The sequence below is a fragment of the Anomaloglossus baeobatrachus genome, chromosome 5, assembly GCF_048569485.1.
Source record: "Anomaloglossus baeobatrachus isolate aAnoBae1 chromosome 5, aAnoBae1.hap1, whole genome shotgun sequence".
Classification (NCBI taxonomy): domain Eukaryota; kingdom Metazoa; phylum Chordata; class Amphibia; order Anura; family Aromobatidae; genus Anomaloglossus; species Anomaloglossus baeobatrachus.
In genome coordinates this window covers 553,268,633-553,286,421 of record NC_134357.1, presented here as the reverse complement: position 1 = coordinate 553,286,421, position 17,789 = coordinate 553,268,633, and the positions used below count along the sequence as shown (strand labels likewise).

The 17,789-nt window shown below is 45.6% G+C and overlaps 1 protein-coding gene and 1 long non-coding RNA gene across 2 annotated transcripts in view; one reads left to right on the top strand and one right to left on the bottom strand.

The window, feature by feature from the left end:
• The window catches only part of LOC142312236 (uncharacterized), a 78,560-nt gene that overhangs the window by 26,922 nt on the left and 33,849 nt on the right, over positions 1-17,789 (top strand). The window lies entirely within an intron of this gene.
• Positions 2,046-8,135, bottom strand: LOC142312282 (uncharacterized). The gene is made up of 3 exons (XR_012754346.1): positions 7,977-8,135; positions 5,290-5,465; positions 2,046-3,895 (listed from the first exon to the last, which is right to left on the bottom strand). It is a non-coding gene; the product is annotated as an uncharacterized LOC142312282 (long non-coding RNA).

Below are 17,789 nucleotides of genomic sequence, written 5' to 3'. Positions count from 1 at the left end.
GCTCCTGCACAATCTCCATAGATTATGCAGGGGACGCAGGACACATGCAGTTATGCTGCGCTACAAAGCGCAGCGTAACTGCATGTAATTACTCTCCTGCCCAGGTTCTACTGTATACAGTACATAGCAACAGCAAAGGAACATTTTTATATTTAATATTGTGTACGTTTTTTACTGCAATGTTTTTTTCTTGTGTATGTAATTAAAGGCACGTTTTATGCTAAATCCATACAGGATGGTTAATAGTCAAGGTTTTTTTTTAGTTTTAAAATGGTCATACAAAAAAAAAGTCATTCATTGGATTTCAGACAATTTTCAGAAACTCAAATTTGGCATACGTGTGTCCTTATTCCAAGATGTATTAAAATTAACTGTGTGATAAACCGTTTACCCTATTCGCCTCAAAGAGAGAAAATAAACAAAACAACTGTGCAAGAGATATATACATACACATATATATATATATATATATATATATATATATATATATATACATACATACATACATACATACATACACATATATCAAATACTACCAAGGGTTTCAAAGCCATTTACAGTGGTGAGGTGCAAACCAAAAGAAATACGAATTTGTCAATATTAAATGCCAATTACTTCCATCAACTTTGCTATAACCTACAATTAGGGCTGGGAGATTAATCTAATTACAATCCACATTGGAGGGCAGAATGAATTGTATTTGTAACAATCAGAAATTTCTGGAGGGGCTGAAGCATTTGCCCACTCCTGTCCATCAGCCTTATCCAATTAAACTCCACACATAAGAAAATGGCTGATGGAAGGGTCTGGTAACATTTTTTTCCATCAGCAGCCGTTGTATGGACTGGAGAACTGTGCAGTGCGAGGAGAATCTGTCATAGTTATATTGTACCGCCCCTGCAGCAGTCGGACTGCTCGGATCCTAGGTTTTGCTGTGGTTCGAGGGTCTCCGGACCCGGGACTCAGCAGTCACTCGAAATAAAAAGGGGGGAGTTATTTACAAGGGACAGTTCGTGATGCCACCCGTGGTTTGCGGTAAGGGGTGTACCGCCGCTGCTGATGGAGCCAGATGGTGATCCCTCCACGGAGCCAGATAGTGATCCCGCCACGGGTAGGGAAGGCCTTAGGGCTCTGGAGGGATGGTGGATGGTACGGTGGAGGTGATATGGGTAGGCAGGGACCCAGGGAGGCAGGTGTACTCACTCAGGCTGTGAAGATGTTGGTGCAGTCATTAAGCAGACTCTGACACAGGAGTAAACCAAGTCTCTGGGTATCGCTGCCGAGCCCGTCCGGGAGTCCGTCCCCACTGGTATTGCTTAGTGGTCCGGAGCCTACCTCCTTGCACAACTATGTAGATGTTCCTGAGTGACCCGTCAACCTGAAGCTGTCAGGGTCCCGCTCTCTATAATAATATAGTGGAGCTGTGCTCTCAATGGCTGACACTTGGGACTTCAGTGCGCTGCATACGTTGGAAAGCCCTATGCCCCTCGTTGTGTTGATGCCTTCGATCTCTGAGCTCATGGGGAAAGTTCATAAAGAGACTATCCTCCACAGGTTAATTATCAGGTTGCGTGAAGCTACTCCCTGATCTAGGGTCCTGTACCCCGCCGTGCTCGGTACCAATACGGTTACTGGACGTTCTGGTGCCGACCGTTCTCCAAAACTAAGTCTGGTACACCTCTTCCAATACCCTGCGACCGGGTCTCCGACTCCTCTGGTCCCAGACAACCGTCTGCGACCCAACCAAGGTCACACAGGGAGCTCCAACTCCCTTAGCTTCTCACTCTTTGAGGGCTACTACTTCACTGACTTCCTTCCCTCCCACCAGTCTGCCTGACCCCTAGACGGGTGGCCCTATTCCAGCTAGACCGTCCACTGGTGTGCCTGACAGGGTGAGGTGTGGTTAGGATTTGAGTGCTGATGGAAGCAATACCGGTAGTTAGGATCCCAGAACCATGGAGGGTGGGTTCTGCACCATGAGAGACAGGGGTGCAGTTCCCTGTGACACCCTGATGTAGTCAGGGGCGTCACAATATAATAGTAACTACCACAAAAACATGGTCTTAAAACACATCAGAAAAAATAAAGACAATGTGCCCAACCTCAGTAAGTTATTCTGCAGCCAGCACTAGCTATTGTAATACAGCAGATACAGCAGACAAAGGGTGCCTGATTTCAAATGAAAAATTTACCAAAATTTTGTTATTAGCCCCAAATGTATGAATAAAAAAAAATTGCCACTAAAATAGACAACCTCTAAAGTTTAAAGAAAAAAAAAATAAAAATATATATATTTTTGTGAACAATCACCCAACCCTACTTACAACTGTATTTTTTTTTACTCTAGACACAAGGGACAGTAAAACCGTTTTCTTGTAACAAGTTTGTCATCTTTTTTATATTTACACATGATAAGTGAAACCATGATTTGCACAATAAACACTCCACCATTTGCTCATGCGCCTTGTACATGTGGCAAAGGCAGTACATTGTAAGAGGTAACTATTTATTTGAAGACTTTCTGACGGGGCTTGTTTTCGTAAGGAAATAATTCCAAATGACCCTTTTCTAGACAAAATTCGATGATTTCGCACCTCTGCCTGATTAAACTCTACATTCTTGACGTCTCTACCTTCAGCTAACCCCACAGCATTGGCAATTGAAAAAAGCCCACAGTCGTTCGCTCCAATTTGTTTTTGGCAACACAGAATGGTAACATGCAGAATATGATTAATGCCGTGGAAATGTGGTTTGTAGACTTTCAACATTAGTTTCTTCAGTGTGTCAGAAATGGAAGAGGAGTCGAAACACAGCGATCCAATTATTATAATACGCTGAAACTAGCCAATGTGCACCAACATGATGAATCTGGACGGTATGGCTGCCAGATGCAGAGGGAACGTCAGAATGGGCCAACACTACGGTATCCATTAAACCTGAAACTTCAGGATGTATTTTTCTAATTAAATGTTGGCATGCGTTAATTATGTTATCATCTAACCATTCTTCATTGTTAATTACAGCACGATCATGAAAGCTCAATTTTATATTATTGATGGTGGCCCACACCCGATCTAGGCTTTCTGTGGGGGATGTTGGTGGCTTTCCTCTTCTGTATCCATACCCACTGTTTCCCACACATCAGCGGTTTTATGCTCTGCCTTACAGCCTACTCTGTGAAGGTTGGTATTTTTCGGCTTGCCATATTTTCTCACCAGAAGTTCCTGTAGACTGTTATTTTTTTCTGCTTGTTTTAGTGTCGAACCACCATTTTGGGGGATTCGTTCCTGACCTTCAAAATACAATTTGCTTAATCTGACTGTGAGATGTTTAATAAACTCTTGATTGTCCAAAAGATAAACTGAGTCTATCAATCTTTTAATAGCTCTACACAACGCTGAATCAAATGGGTATGATGTCTCCTCCGAGCGGGCAATTCCTGCAGTGTTGAATCGGAACTGACAATATTTAGTGGTCTACACTCGTGCGTGTAATATTTGTTCATCATTCTTATTGTTTGTGTCCAGGAAATCGCTATCCAAAGTAAACAGAGGATTTTGAGAGTATGTGGATTAATGTCATCCCACAACACGCAAAATTAACCACGTGTTTGCATGGTAGTAGAAATTTCCTCCAGTCTTTGCATGTTCAAGTGGGTCCCTCCGATCCAACACAAATAGTATGGATCTTTTCAGAATCATTTGCAGACTCGCTCTTAATTTCAAAAAGCCCCTTATCAGAGTCCATGCATTTAAGGTGCGACAAATCAAGGCCACTGTAATAGCGCTGCATCCTTCAGTTGATGAATGTACGAGAACGATTTTTCAAAAACGCGGGCACATCTACGACAGATTTTCTGTAATAGTCCGAACTTAGTAAATTCATCTGTACATATCTGTGAATATACAGAAAGTCAGAACAAAAATTGCAACAAAAAAAAAAGGTTCATGTAAACAAAATGCTAGCAACCTGCACATATATTGTAAATCGACAGATTAGTAGCGTTGTGAAGCAGTGTGGCTGCTGCACTCCAAGCCTTGCTATTGGGAAACAGTGAGTGGCAGCGGCTATACCCCTGGCAGTTACTGCCAGCTAACTCCGCAGCACATTAATACATTCTGCGCAGTGGAGGAAATCACATCCTGGCACTGACTGACAGCTGACTGTACAATGCATCAGTACATTATATTGCAGATATGTACTGATGTAATTGAACTCTGAAAACACTAGAGACCAGGTGTCTCAGATGAATAGTGCAATATCAGATCTGTCCACAGTCAGCTTCTCCACATCCCACTCCCATAACTTACAGGGAGAAACCTGTCAGTCATACCGAGCAGGGAGAATGGGTTGGGATAGGACCTGCTGTTTACACTAAGGGGCACTTTGCACACTACGACATCACAAGCCAATGCTGCGATGCTGTGCGCGAGAGTCCCCGCCCTCATCGCAGCTGTGATATCATGGTGATAGCTGCCGTAGCGAACATTATCGCTACGGCAGCTTCACATGCACTCACCTGCCCTGCGACGTCGCTCTGTCCGGCGAACCGCCTCCTTATTAATGTGGCGGGTGTGCGGCGTCATAGCGACGTCACACGGCAGGCGGCCAACAGAAGCGGAGGGGCGGAGATGAGCGGGACGTAAACATCCCGCCCACCTCCTTCCTTCTGCATAGTCGGCGTGAGACGCGGTGACGCAGGTAGGAGCTGTTCCTCGCTCCTGCGGCTTCACACACAGCGATGTGTGCTGCCACAGGAACGAGGAACAACATGGTAACATCGGTATTTCCCAATTAATGGAAATGACCGACGCTACACCAATGATACGATTACGACGCTTTTGCGCTCGTTAATCGTATCATAAAGGCTTTACACACTACGATGTCGACAGCGACGCCGGATGTGCGTCACTTTCGATTTGACCCCACAGACATCGCACCTGCGATGTCGTAGTCTGCAAAGTGCCCCTAAGAATCTGAGACACATGGTCCCGGCCTGCTTTCAAGAGCTCAGTTACTCTGAAATGCTGCAACATCCCTGAGTAAATGAAACATCTGCAATATAACATTGAGCATTGTCATGATCACGCTGCCTAAGGTTCAGGTATCATGGATTTGATCACAGGTTCCCTTTAAATGTAATATTCAAAGATTTAGATTTTTTTTGTTAAATCACTCTGAATAAAAATGTAGGCAAATGGGAGCAGAAAGCAAATGAAAAAAAAACACCTTTAAAAACATTAAGGTTAATAAGTTCATGTTACAAGAAGTACAAAAAAGGAGACTTACTTTTGATACATAGCAGTAAAAAATTCAAAATGTAGGACATGGATCATTTGGCTTCAATTACAGTTTTACAGACTTGATATATATGAATGCTTCAAAGTCTGATGCTGCTTTTCTAGACCATTGTTCGTATTGATTCCAAGTTGTTGGGTCCCAGTACGATACACATGTGCCCATTTCTTGTAATGAAAAAAAACAAAACATACATACACATTAAAGCATACTTTTTATGATTGCTTTGTCATATCTGTAATAGAGTTAAAGTTATTAAAAAATAAAAAACCAAAACCTTTAGGCACCAAGATTTTACCTGTGAAAAAGCAGTAGTCTCAATAAGATTCGATAACTTTGATATTAAACTAATCCTACTGACCATCACAGACAGATGGAGAAGTCACATCTATGATCATCTCTAACCCAAGTATGATTCAGCAACCAGAGTTATGCCGGCGTCACACGCTACGATATATCGGGCGATATGTCGTTGGGGTCACGTCGCAAGTGACGTACATTCGGCATCGTTTGATATATCGTAGCGTGTGACAGCTACGAGCGATGGTGAACGAGCAAAAATACTCACCTTTTCGTTGCTCATCACTCATTTTCAAAAAGTCGTTTCTTCTTCTGTGCGCCGGTTGTTCATTGTTCCCGAAGCAGCACACATCGCTCCGTGTGACACCCCGGGGACGATGAACACAGCTTACCTGTGTGCGTCCTGCCGGCAATGCGGAAGGAAGAAGGTGGGCGGGATGTTTACGTCCCGCTCATCTCCGCCCCTCCGCTTCTATTGGCCGGCCGCTGTGTGACGTCGCTGTGACGCCGAACGTCCCTCCCCTTCAGGAAGGGGATGTTCCCCGCCCACAGCGAGGTCATCTGGGAGGTAAGTACGTGTGACGGGGGTAAACGACTTTGTGCGCCACGGTCAACTAATTGCCCGTGACGCACAAACGACAAGAGCGGGTACGATCACTCGTGCGATCGCACGAGAGATCGTACCATGTGACGCCGGCATTAGCCCGGTGTCACACGGTACGATATATCGGGCAATATGTCGTTGGGGTCACGGATTCCGTGACACACATCCGGCATCGTTAGAGATATCGTAGCGTGTGACAGCTACGAACGACTGTGAACAAGTAAAAATACTCACCTTATCGTTGCTCGTTGACACGTCGTTCATTTTCAAAATGTCGGTCCTCCTTCTGTGCTCCTGCTGTTCATCATTCCCGAGGCAGCACACATCGCTCCATGTGACACCCCGGGAACGATGAACACAGCTTACCTGCGCCCCCCCGGCAATGCGGAAGGAAGAAGGTGGGCGGGATGTTTACGTCCCGCTCATCTCCGCCCCTCCGCTTTTATTGGCCGGCCGCTGTGTGACATCGCTGTGACGCCGAATGTCTCTCCCCCTTCAGGAAGAGGATGTTCGCCGCCCACAGCGACGTCGTCCGGGAGGTAAGTACGTGTGACGGGGGTTAACGACTTTGTGCGCCACGGGCAACTAATTGCCTGTGACGCACAAACGACGGGGGCGAGTACGATCACTCATGCGATTGCACGATAGATCGTACCGTGTGACGCCGGCCTAAGTTAAAATTTAACCTTTATTCTACATATCTAAAATGGTGCCTAAGCGAGATTAAAATACAAGAGGGTTTCATCCTGGCCTACACATAGTTAATATGTGGGACCATTGTCCTTAATCTATCATTTATATACTATCTACTGATAGTTTAGGCCAGGATTGAAACTGTTTTCAACACAACTGTTTCGGCTGTCCCTCTGATTTCCTCACCCAAGGGACATAATCTCAGCCCAATTGAGTTTTGCACATAGTCTCGGCGATGTGTGTGTTGTGACCTGCTGGGTGAAACGCTCTTGTATTTTAATCTCACTTACGCACCGTTTTAGATATGTAGAATAAAGGTTAAATTTGAACTAAAGGCCCCGTTACACGCAACGACATCGCTAATGAGATATCGCTGGGGTCACGGAATTCGTGACGCACATCCGGCCTCGTTAGCGACGTCGTTGTGTGTGACACTGACGAGCGACCGGTAACGATCCCAAATACTCCCCAAATTGTTGATTGTTGACACGTCGTTCATTTTCAAAATATCGTTGCTCGTTCTGGACGCAGGTTGTTCGTCGTTCCTGAGGCAGCACACATCGCTACGTGTGACACCCCGGGAACGACAAACAAGAGTGGTCCTGTGTCCTCTGGCAACGAGGTGAACTTGTCTTTCCTCCGACAACGAGGTGGGCGTGTCTTTCCTTCGGCTGCTCTCCGCCCCTCCGCTTCTATTGGTGGCCTGCTGTGTGACGTCGCTGTGACGCCGCATGAACCTCGCCCTTAGAAAAGAGGCTGTTCGCCGGCCACAGCGACGTCGTTAGGAAGGTAAGCATGTGTGACGGGTACTAGCGATATCGTTCGCCACGATTTGCAGCGATTTGCCCGTGACGCACAAATGATGGGGGCGGGTGCTATCGCTAGTGATGTCGCTAGGTGACAGCAGACTATAGTCTCACTGGTTGCTGAATCATAGTGTAAATATTGGGAGTCCCTGTCCTGGAACACCAACCGCTGTTCCTATGCATGGGGATAAACAGCACAGATAAAAGGAGACAAACAATGGAAAACTTGTAAGGATAATTCCCCACTAGGATATTGTGTTTAACTATGGACCTACCTGACCAAGATCAGTGACCCTCGCCTGCTGGCTGGGATAAGTAGTTCTGGTCATACACACACCTGGCTCCGCTCCGCACACCTCGTACACACACGGCTCTGCTCCGTACACCTCGTACACACACGGCTCCGCTCCGTACACCTCGTACACACACGGCTCTGCTCCGTACACCTCGTACACACACGGCTCCGCTCCGTACACCTCGTACACACACGGCTCTGCTCCGTACACCTCGTACACACACGGCTCCGCTCCGTACACCTCGTACACACACGGCTCCGCTCCGTACACCTCGTACACACACGGCTCTGCTCCATCCACACTGTAAATCCCTCCTGACCCCACACATAACCTTCCCCTCATCCAGCACCATGACACCCAGCACAGCAGAGTCCTGCATACACTGAGGAGCTGATCATGTGACCCTGACTCCTCCCCTCCATGTGACATCATCACAGGTCCTGGAAGCACAGAGCAGCCATATATCTAGGGTCGTGGCTAAATCCCAGTGGCTAGAAGGACCTGGTCCCTCTGCCCACTGGGAAATAGCCGACTCTATAGAAAGAAAGCTAAATCCCAGTGGGCTAAAGGACCTGGTCACTCCTTCCACTGGGATTTATCTTTCTCTATCCAGAGCCGGCTATTTCCCAGTGGGCAGAGGGACCAGGTCCTAATGAGTGTTTTAATACAATTCTTAGTGGGAAAAAGGACCAGGTCCTTCTGCCCACTGGGATTTAGCCTGCTCTCTGTGAGAAATCTAAATCCTAGTGGGCTAAAGGACCAGGTTCCAATGAGTGTTTTAACCCCTTCACCCCCGGCCACTAAAACACCCTAATGACCGGGCCATTTTTTGCAATTCTGACCAGTGTCACTTTGACAGGTTATAACTCTGGGACGCTTCAACGGATCCTGGCGATTCTGAGATTGTTTTTTCGTGACATATTGTGCTTCATGTCAGTGGTAAATTTAGGCCGATATTTTTTGCGTTTATTTGTGAAAATTTAGGAAATTTGGCGAAAATTTTGAAAATTTCGCAATTTTCAAACTTTGAAAATTTATGCCCATAAATCTGTGAGATATGTCACACAAAATAGTTACTAAATAACATTTCCCACTTGTGTACTTTACATCAGCGCAATTTTCGAAACAAATTTTTTTTCCGTTAGGAAGTTAGAAGGGGTCAAAGGTCATCAGCAAATTCTCATTTTTCCAACAAAATTTACAAAATAATTTTTTTAGGGACCACATTACATTTGAGGTGACTTTGAGAGGCCTAGGTGACAGAAAATACCCAAAAGTGACCCCATTCTAAAAACTACACCCCTCACACTGCTCAAAACCACATCCAATAAGTTTATTAACCCTTTAGGTGCTTCACAGGAACCAAAGCAATGTGGAAGGAAAAAATGAAAATTTTACTTTTTAACACAAAAATGTTACTTTAGCCATAAAATTTTCATTTTTACAAGGGAGAAAAGAGAAAGTACACAATACAATTTATTGTGCATGTTCTCCTGAGTACGCTGATACCCCATATGTGGTAAAAATCAATTGTTTGGGCGCACGGCAGAGCTCGGAAGGGAAGGAGCGCCATTTGAATTTTTGAACGCAAAATTAGCTGCACTCATTAGCAGACGCCATGTCGGGTTTGAAGACCCCCTGAGGTGCCTAACCAATGGAGCTCCCCCACAAGTGACCCCATTTTGGAAACTAGAGCCCTCAAATAATTTTTCTAGATGTTTGGTGAGCACTTTGAACCCCTGGGGGCTTCACATAAGTTTATAGCGTTGAGCCGTGAAAAGAAAAAAAATTTTTTTTACCACAAAACGGTTGCTTCAACTAGGTAGCTTTTTTTTTCACAAGGGTAACAGGAAAAAATGCACCATAAAATGTATTGTGCATTTTCTCCTGAGTACGCAGATACCTCATATGTGGTGGAAATCAAATGTTTGGACACACAGCAGTGCTCGGAAGGCAAGGAGCGCCATTTGAATTTTTGAGTGCAAAATTAGCTGCACCTGTTAGCGGACGCCATGTCGGGTTTGAAGACCCCCTGAGGTGCCTAAACAATGGAGCTCCCCCACAAGTGACCCCATTTTGGAAACTAGAGCCCTCAAATAATTGTTCTAGATGTTTGGTGAGCACTTTGAACCCCTGGGGGCTTCACAGAAGTTTATAGCGTTGAGCCGTGAAAAGAAAAAAAATTTTTTTTACAACAAAACGGTTGCTTCAACTAGGTAGCTTTTTTTTTCACAAGGGTAACAGGAAAAAATGCACCATAAAATGTATTGTGCATTTTCTCCTGAATACGCAGATACCTCATATGTGGTGGAAATCAAATCTTTGGACACACGGCAGTGCTCGGAAGGCAAGGAGCGCCATTTGAATTTTTGAATGCAAAATTAGCTGCACTCATTAGCGGACGCCATGTCGGGTTTGAAGACCCCCTGAGGTGCCTAAACAATGGAGCTCCCCCACAAGTCACCCCATTTTGGAAACTAGAGCCCTCAAATAATTTTTCTAGATGTTTGGTGAGCACTTTGAACACTTGGGGGCTTCACAGAAGTTTATAGCGTTGAGCCGTGAAAAGAAAAAAAATTTTTTTTACCACAAAACGGTTGCTTCAACTAGGTAGCTTTTTTTTTCACAAGGCTATCAGGAAAAAATGCACCATAAAATGTATTGTGCATTTTCTCCTGAGTACGCAGATACCTCATATGTGGTGGAAAGTAATTGTTTGGGCGCATGGCGGGGCTCAGAAGAGAAGGAGCGCCATTTGACAGCAAAATTGGTTGGAATCATTAGCGGACGCCATGTCACGTTTGGAGACCCCCTATGGTGCCTAAACAGTGGAGCTCCCCCACAAGTCACCCCATTTTGGAAACTAGAGCCCTCAAATAATTTTTCTAGATGTTTGATGTGCACTTTGAACACCTGGGGGCTTCACAGAAGTTTATAGCGTTGAGCCGTGAAAAGAAAAAATTTTTTTTTTACCACAAAACAGTTGCTTCAACTAGGTAGCTTTTTTTTTCACAAGGGTAACAGGAAAAAATGCACCATAAAATGTATTGTGCAATTTCTCCTGAGTACGCAGATACCTCATATGTGGTGGAAAGTAATTGTTTGGGCGCATGGCGGGGCTCAGAAGAGAAGGAGCGCCATTTGACAGCAAAATTGGTTTGAATCATTAGCGGACGCCATGTCACGTTTGGAGACCCCCTATGGTGCCTAAACAGTGGAGCTCCCCCACAAGTGACACCATTTTGGAAACTAGAGCCCTCAAATAATTTTTCTAGATGTTTGATGTGCACTTTGAACACCTGGGGGCTTCACAGAAGTTTATAGCGTTGAGCCGTGAAAAGAAAAATTTTTTTTTTTACCACAAAACGGTTGCTTCAACTAGGTAGCTTTTTTTTTCACAAGGGTAACAGGAAAAAATGCACCATAAAATGTATTGTGCATTTTCTCCTGAGTACGCAGATACCTCATATGTGGTGGAAATAAATTGTTTGAGCGCATGGCGGGGCTCAGAAGAGAAGGAGCGCCATTTGACTTTTCAAACGCACAGACGCAGTGCACTGATCGGCCGCTGCAGGACGCACGGTCGGATGCGATAAAAAAAAGCGTCGGGGATACGTAAAAAAAAAAAAAGTCACGCCAAAAATTGACCATGGATGCAGATCCGTTATGTGCATCCCTGATCAGCGCTTGGTGGGACGCACGGACGGATGCGATACAAAAAGCGTCGCAAATACGGAAAAAAGTCACGCCAAAAATTGACCATGGATGCCGATCCGTTATGTGCATCCCTGATCAGCGCTTGGCGGGACGCACGGATGGATGTGATACAAAAAGCGTCGGGGATACGGAAAAAAAAAAGTCACGCCAAAAATTGAGCAGGGATGCCGATCCGTTATCTGCATCCCTGATCAGCGCTTGGCGGGACGCACAGACGGATGCGATACAAAAAGCGTCGGGGATACGGAAAAAAAAGTCACGCCAAAAATTGAGCAGGGATGCCGATCCGTTATCTGCATCCCTGTTCAGCGCTTGGCGGGACGCACGGACGGATGCGATACAAAAAGCGTCGGGGATACGGAAAAAAAAAAAAAAGTCACGCCAAAAATTGAGCAGGGATGCCGATCCGTTATCTGCATCCCTGATCAGCGCTTGGCGGGACGCACGGACGGATGAGGTGTAAAAATGGACAGGGGATACGGAAAAAAAAAAAAAAAAGTTATACTCACAGTACCCAGAGGACTAGCAGGAGGAACACTGACCAGAAGAGCTGCAGAGGAATAGATGGCAGAGAGATGGACAGCTTTACAGGAGCAGCAGGCAGATCAGCAGAATGCCCAGGAAGGACCCAGCGATGGACGCAGATGTGATCAGGCCGGTGAAGACAGGTAAGAGGACGTCGGGGGAGAGCAGAGGGGGAGAGGGGGGGGGAGTGAGAGCAGAGAGGGGGGGGGGGAAGCAGAGGGGGAGGGGGTAGAGCAGAGGGGGAGACCGGAGAGGGAGCTGCAGAACAGAGATAATGGGGGAGGCAGTCAGATCGCGGGGGGAGCAGATCGGGATGTCGGGGGGGGGGGGGGGGGTTGGGGGGAGCAGATCGCGGGGGGGGCACGGCAGGGGCTACCATGGCAGCGCGCAGGGGCACCACGGGAGCGCGCAGGGGCACCACGGGAGCGCGCACGGGCTGGCTGCAAAGTGAGCACAGTACTCACGTGCAGCAGCGGTGACAGCTAGGGCGGCGGCGGCGGCAGCAGCGGCGGTGGCGTGGTACCACAAGTACCAGCCACTGCACGCTGCAGACATGTTGGGGGAGGGCTCGCAGGCCAGCACAGGCCTGGGGAGGGCGGCCACCGGCAAATCACACCGCCCCACTGCACACTGATTGGAGCGATTGCGCGTCATAGCACGATCGCTCCAATCAGTGCTGCAGGGGCTGGGGGAGACATGTTTGAGGTCCACCTATGATATGCTGCAGCAGCTGCGGCATCTCATAGCTGGATCTCACAGGATCGCACTAATTCGGGCATTATTTTTGCCGAAATTAGTGCGATCGATGTGGTTGGCGGTTCAGATTTGAACAGCCAATCACATCGATCGTCGATAGGGGGTGGCGATGCCGCCCCCCCTAGGGTCAAGCAAAGGTCCCCTGCTGTAAGAAACAGCAGGGGACATCATTTGAAAGCCGTTGCTATGGCCACGGCAATCAAATGAAGTTTAGGCAGTAAAATTACGTCCCTGGTCGTTAAGTCACGTTAAAATAGGACGTAATTTTACTGCCCGCGGTCGTGAAGGGGTTAATACAAGACTTAGCGATCTAATGGATTGCGTACTTCTGACCACTGGGATTTAGCCTGTTCTCTATGAGAAATCTAAATCCTAGTGGGCTAAAGGACCAGGTTCCAATAAGTGTTTTAATACTATTTAGTGGGAAAAAGGACCAGGTCCTTCTGCCCACTGGGATTTAGCCTGTTCTACATAAGAAAGCTAAATCCTAGTGGGCTAAAGGACCAGGTCCTAATAAGTGTTTTAATACAAGACTTAGTGATCTAATGGATCCTTCTACTGGGATTTAGCTTTCTCTATCCAGAGCCAGCTATTTGCCAGTGGGCAGAGGGACCAGGTCCTTCTGCCCACTGGGATTTAGCCTGCTCTCTATTAGAAAGCTAAATCCTAGTGGGCTAAAGGACCAGGTCCTAATGAGTGTTTTAATATGATTTTTAGTGGGGAAAAAAGGACCAGGTCCTTCTGCCCACTGGGAATTAGCCTGCTCTACATAAGAAAGTTAAATCCTAGTGGGCTAAAGGATCAGGTCCTAATGAGTGTTTTAATACAATTCTTAGTGGGAAAAAGGACTGGGTTCTTCTGCCCACTAGGATTTAGCCTGCTCTCTATGCGAAAGCTAAATCCTAGTGGGCTAAAGGACCAGGTCCCAATAACTGTTTTAATACAAGACTTAGTGATCTAATGGACCAGGTCCTTCTGCCCACTGGGATTTAGCCTGCTCGCTATGAAAATGCTAAACTCTAGTGGGCTAAAGGACCAGGTTCCTAGGGGCGTTTTTAAAATGGACACACTTGGCTAAAAACCATGTCCTCATGCCAATTGGGCTTTATTCTACTGTATCTGTAGATTATCTGCAGTAGAATGATAGAATGTTATAGTTGGACGGGACCTCCAGGGTCATCAGGTCCAACTCCCTGCTCAAAGCAAGATTCACTATATCATCCCACACAGGTGTCTGTCCAGTCTCCTTTTTACGTCTTCCATTGAAGGGGAACTCACTACCTCTTGTGGTTCCAGTCATTGATCACCCTCACTGTCAAAAGGTTTTTATTCCAAAATCTAATCTGTGACGCTTCCCAATCAGTTTCATTCCATTGCTTCTATTCTTTCCTTGTCTTTGTCCTTGTCAATCCTAGTTCGACAGCCTTTGAGATATTTGCAGACGGCTATTAAGATTCCTCTCCGTTTTCTTTTTTTCAAGCTAAACATTCCCAAATCCTGTAACCATTCCTCATCGGACAGTTTATAGACCGGTCACCATTCTGGCTGCTCTTCTGTGAACTTGCTCCAATTTGTTGATGTCTTTTTTTAAGACGTGGTGCTCAGAATTGCAGATGAGGTCTGACCAAAGAGGAGTAGAGGGTGATAATTACTTCACGTGATCGATGGCTGGACCATATATGACAAGCTTTTCTCCCCCCATTCACCTTTTGTGCCTCCCCTATTTCCTCATAGAATGTAAGCTTACGAGCAGGGCCCTCACTGCTCCTGGTATCTTAATTTTGTTATTTTGTATTCTCATATTGTCTGTACATGTCCCCTCTGAATTGTAAAGCGCTGTGGAATATGTTGGCGCTATAGAAATAAAACTTATTATTATCTGTGCTTCTGTTAATACATTTGCAAAATTGTGCTTGTCTTTTTTGCTGCTGCATCACACTGTTGACTCATGTTCAGTCTGTCATATATCAGTAGGCGATTAGTATATTAGTGGTACTAGATTTGAAAGTGTTCACATTATTTTTTTTCACATAGACTAAGTGATATGGAAGACTACAAAGTAAGCTCTTAGGTTGCATTTACAGCAGCTGACGCAGTGTCAGCCCGCCTGTGGAAATGTGAGTGTGCTCTGCAGGAGAATGCAGCAGTCCGCGCCTACTATCAGGGTTCAGTGTTCTACCTACTTTTGCTTTTTTCTCCCTATGGAGAACATTCTGGCCATAGGAACATAAATTGACATGCTGCAGCTTGGAAAGCCGCGCCACATGTAAGTTTACGGAGCAGAGAAAAGAAGCACCGTGGGCAAGAGATTTCTATAAATCCATCCACTGTGCTTGTACTGTAGAACGCAGCATTCTGTATGCAAACAAACACGCTACTTCCAAAACGTTGCAAACACTGACTGTGCAAATACACTGTGTGCAGAATTATTAGGCAAATGAGTATTTTGATCACATGATGCTTTTTATACATGTTGTCCTACTACAAGCTGTATAGGCTTGAGAGCCAACTATCAATTAAGTAAATCAGGTGATGTGCATCTCTGTAATGAGGAGGGGTGTGGTGTAATGACATCAACACCCTATATAAGATGTGCTTAATTATTAGGCAACTTCCTTTCCTTTGGCAAAATGGGTCAGAAGAGAGATTTGACGGTCTCTGAAAAGTCCAAAATTGTGAGATGTCTTTCAGAGGGATGCAGCAGTCTTGAAACTGACAAACTTTTGAAGCGTGATCACCGAACAATCAAGCGTTTCATGTCAAATAGCCAACAGGGTCGCAAGAAGCGTGCTGGGCAAAAAAGGCGCAAAATAACTGCCCATGAATTGATGAAAATCAAGCGTAAAGCTGCCAAGATGCCATTTGCCACCAGTTTGGCCATATTTGAGAGCTGCAACGTTACTGGAGTATCAAAAAGCACAAGGTGTGCCATACTCAGGGACATGGCCAAGGTAAGGAAGGCTGAAAAACCACCACCTTTGAACAAGAAACATAAGATAAAACGTCAAGACTGGACCAAGAAATATCTTAAGACTGGTTTTTCAAAGGTTTTATGGACTGATGAAATGAGTGTGACTCTTGATGGGCCAGATACTGGATCAGTAAAGGGCAGAGAGCTCTACTCCGACTCAGACGCCAGCAAGGTGGAGGTGGGGAACTGGTATGGGCTGGTATCATCAAAGATGAACTTGTGGGACCTTTTCGAATTGAGGATGGAGTGAAGCTCAACTCCCAGACTTACTGCCAGTTTCTGGAAGACAACTTCAAGCAGTGGTACAGGAAGAAGTCGGTATCGTTCAAGAAAAACATGATTTTCATGCAGGACATTGCTCCATCACATGCATCCAACTACTTCACAGCGTTGCTGAACAGTAAAGATCTGAAAGATGAAAAAAATAATGACATGGCCCCCTTGTTCACCTGATCTAAACCCCATAGAGAACCTGTGGTCCCTCATAAAATGTTAGATCTACGGGGAGGGAAAACAGTGCACCTCTCGGAACAGTGTCTGGGAGGCTGTGGTGGCTGCTGCACGCAATGTTGATCATAAACAGATCAAGCAACTGACAGAATCTATGGATGGTCGGCTGCTGAGTGTCATCATAAAGAAAGGTGGCTATATTGGTCACTCATTTTTTGGGGGTTTTGTTTTTGCATGTCAGAAATGTTTATTTCTAAATTTTGTGCAGTTATATTGGTTTACCTGGTGAAAATAAACAAGTGAGATGGGAATAGATTTGTTTTTTATTAAGTTGCCTAATAATTCTGCACAGTAATAGCTACCTGCACAAACAGATATCCTCCTAAGATAGCCAAATCTAAAAAAAACCCACTCCAACTGCCAAAAATATTAAGCTTTGATATTTATGAGTCTTTTGGGTTGATTGAGAACATAGTTGTTGATCAATAATAAAAAAAATCCTCTAAAATACAACTTGCCTAATAATTCTGCACGCGGTGTAAATGTACACTCCCAAACCAGATTGAGCACCGTCTTCACTGCGGTGATGTTCTATGCTGTTTGGCTGTGACATCACGTCAACATTGCTGCAGCCAATCACAGATCTCCGTGGCTCATCCGATGTAGCTTGAACGAGTTGCTGAGGTCAGTGATTGGCTGGAAGAGACCAATGTCTTGATTAAGACACTTCTGAACGTTACTAAAGTTTCTTGTTGTTGTGTTACACATGGAGTCGAAGGAAAGAAAAAAAATTAATGAGTAGCTAATCAGGAATATTATTATTATTATTTATTATTATAGCGCCATTTGTTCCATGGCGCTTTACAAGTGAAAGAGGGTATACATACAACAATCATTAACAGTACAAGACAGACTGGTATAGGAGGAGAGAGGACCCTGCCCGCGAGGGCTCACAGTCTACAGGGAATGGGTGATGGTACAATAGGTGAGGACAGAGCTGGTTGTGCAGTGGTCTACTGGACTGAGGGCTATTGTAGGTTGTAGGCTTGTTGGAAAAGGTGGGTCTTGAGGTTCCTCTTGAAGCTTTCCACGGTAGTGGAGAGTCTGATGTGCTGAGGTAGAGCGTTCCAGAGTATGGGGGATGCACGGGAGAAATCTTGTACACGATTGTGGGAAGAGGAGATAAGAGAGGAGCAGAGAAGGAGATCTTGTGAGGATCTAAGGTTGCGTGCAGGTAGGTACAGAGAGACTAGGTCACAGATGTAGGGAGGAGACAGGTTGTGCATGGCTTTGTATGTCATGGTTAATGTTTTGAACTGGAGTCGTTGGGCGATGGGAAGCCAGTGAAGGGATTGGCAGAGTGGCAAGGCTGG